Genomic DNA, 3,117 nt, shown 5'->3' with positions numbered 1-3,117 from the left:
TTCAAAATAAAATCTCTAGGTTTAGGGCCGGGCAGACATGAATTTGGATCCCCTCTTATGCCACTAACCTCTTGAATGATCTGGGGAGACTCACTTAACCTCTCTTTTTCCATTTCAGATAAGTGACTTACTTAGTAATCAAACCTATCTCATAAGGCTGCTGTGAGAATTGAATGGGTTATTGACTAAAGTATATGATTAATAAATAGTAACTATTATTATGGCATTAGTTTGGTTTTGGCTGAAGAGTTCTAGTATTCAATTTACCTTTAATTATTTTTGGATAGATTGTGTGTCTTATCCATTCTAACATGAAATGCTAACAGATCTTAAAATGTCCACCACCCCCATGGCTGCCTGTGTCCAATCCAGCGTGGTTAGAATTCTCGATATTTCCACTGGGTGCCTGCCTGTCACATCATATTCAACATTTTCTCTATTCTTCTTTGTACTCGAATCAATACTCACCTATAGATGTTTGGCCTCCTCTGACAGCAGATAATGCCTGATAATAGGAATGCTCAGACTCAGCAAGAATAAAGAAGATTAGAGAGCAAAGAGCATCATCTCTAAACTCACAGATTAACCTAACATCATCACCAGCATAGCAATGCAAACTTCACACTTTCTCACCAACAGGGTTGATTCTAGACTCAAAATTTAGACCTGTCTTGACTGACTTTCTGGACATGACAGACTAGTATCCAGTGATAATTTCAAAATGTTTTCATTTCTCAAGGTGATAGTGTCTGCTAATATCTTGTTATGAATCCCATCCTATGTGTTTTTTTTTTCATATTCATTCATCAAGCATTTCCTGGATACCAACATTAGCCTGTCATGAATCAAGATAATAATGAATATATTCATTCAGGTTATGTCCTGTGTTTTAATAACCTAGTCTAACATGGGCAGAGGGAAGCTATTTATTTGACTGCTCACTTCTTCAAAATTCTTCTATTTCATGTTTTATTTTAACATTGCCCAATTCTCTAACCTTGCAATAACAAAATTAACCAGCTATCAATTTCAATTTATTTTTTCTTAATTATGATTCCAATATTTCCCACACATTTTTTACTCTGATTATCACTAAATTAATTCAAAGTCTTGTGCATTATGCTAAGGCATTAATTGATTCACTCTTTCTTTAAACCTAAGTGTAATCTGAGTGACAGGTATTTTTAGGTCATCTTCCTTTTTGCCATTCATACACAGATAAATAAATGAACAAAACATGCAAATACACATCTTCACGTTCACATTATTCACTATCAAAAAATAAAATTCCAATAAATATATTTAATGATGTAATTGGTTTTTATTTGAGATTCAAGAATTGGGCAACCTCAATTCTCCTAACTGAATGAGAGCTTCCACCTGGCTTTCTTAGTAGAACAGTGGGTTTTGTAAAGTGATAACAAGGAAACAGAACAATAGAGAAAAAAGCTGGTTGGTGAAGGTCAGTTTACTTCACTTACTCTTCTTCTAAGGGTTAAAGCAGAGGAAACTTTCTTATAATAATTTGAAGTGCTGAGAACCAAACTCAGTTCTTTGAGTTAAGAAATTACTCTGCTGCTAAGTTGGATACCAGCCCCTGGACTTCCTTATTATTCTTTCTTAGGTAGATTGGAATCTTCTGTTTTTCAGGAGATATTCCAGGGGCAGAAATGTTCCTTTTGAGGATATACCTGTCTCCTTAAAGTTTTAGTTTAATTATGTGCAATTTACCACAATTAACTCAAATTTGGTTTAGATTGGTGCTGGGGCCTGATGCAAGAACTCAGTCCAACCCAATGGCCTCTCATAATTTGTGTTTAATAATACACATGTTATAGGGACCTGGCAGGGAGATACCATGATCATGAAGGTGGTTTTCCCAGGGCGAGGCTTACCCATTGCATTTCGAATGTGCTGACCCCTGTGGTTTCCCCAAATGTGGGAAACTCAACTGCATAATTTGTAGTAGTGGGGGACTATGTTTGAGGTCTCCCCTGGGGAAAAAGAAAAATACAAATATTAATTCCTGGTAGAGTAAGTTGTGAAAATGAAAGGCTTCTAAAAACATCATGAACATATTAAAATATTAATTTATAGTGTTTGAATAGAAAAATTAAGGAACACAATATAAAGAGAAAAAAATTCATAAGGGAAAGAAAATTAATCTAGTTTAAAAATTTTTGCTCATCAAGTAACATTGCAACACAGTACCAGCAGACACCATTCACTGAGAAGACATTTGATTTGTGATACATAAGCTATATCTGTAGAATTGAGAATGATGTGAAATCCCCTAGGGGGAAAATGGGCAAATTTCTACTTTGATCAAGAGAAGACAAACATTGTTTCACACCATAGTACTGGTAAGTTAAAGCATTGAAAAATAATCATTGTTAAGTTATAGATATTCTCTTATACTGCTAGTGAAAGCAAGCAAATGAATGGGCGTGTATTAAATAAGATATATGTTCTGGAGCACAAACAAAAAATGAGCACAATAATTTTATTTTTCTCTCATGAAAAAGTACAAGTTTTGATATTCTATAGCTTGGGAGTCTTCAAAGAATCTAGCGTCTATTTTATTATTTTATCATTGTGGTGAGCCCAAGACAGACCTCTATGAATTATGGAAGACAGTGAAGAGTATTTTGAGACATCAAGATGAAAAAGAGAATTCAGAGATATGATTATCACCTAGAGATGTTTATGAAAAATTTTACCAACTCAATAATCCATTAAATAAGTATTTATTGTAAAACTATTATATATAAAGCACTAAGAATCTTTCTCTGCATGACATTTTAAGATAGTTATAATCATTGGAGTTGATTATTTGAATAAACCAATTTTTAAATCACCAAGAAGGATATTTTACTTGCCAATAAGTAGTTACAAATTTGTGAAATATCACAGAAATTTAAAAAGATATTCAATCTTTTCTTACTGAAAACCTGGAGCAGGGAATTAGTTCATGACTTTTTAGAAAAACAATATCTAATACACTTCTAAAATCAAGACATTAGATAATACTAATTTAATTAGTTGATTAGTTCATGTATTTTATTCATCATAAATGTTCTGAACTTCAGCCTCTACTTGTTACCATGCAGAAATCTA

At 33.2% G+C, this 3,117-nt stretch overlaps 1 non-coding gene across 1 annotated transcript; it reads left to right on the top strand.

Moving 5' to 3' along the window:
- The first annotated feature begins 1,834 nt into the window (after nt 1-1,834).
- LOC143400641 (U1 spliceosomal RNA) lies at nt 1,835-1,997 on the top strand. Its single transcript, XR_013091538.1, has one exon. It is a non-coding gene; the product is annotated as a U1 spliceosomal RNA (small nuclear RNA).
- The last annotated feature ends 1,120 nt before the right edge of the window (nt 1,998-3,117 follow it).

The sequence above is a fragment of the Callospermophilus lateralis genome, chromosome 5 (assembly GCF_048772815.1).
Source record: "Callospermophilus lateralis isolate mCalLat2 chromosome 5, mCalLat2.hap1, whole genome shotgun sequence".
NCBI lineage: Eukaryota > Metazoa > Chordata > Mammalia > Rodentia > Sciuridae > Callospermophilus > Callospermophilus lateralis.
This window is presented reverse-complemented; position numbering and strand designations above follow the sequence as displayed.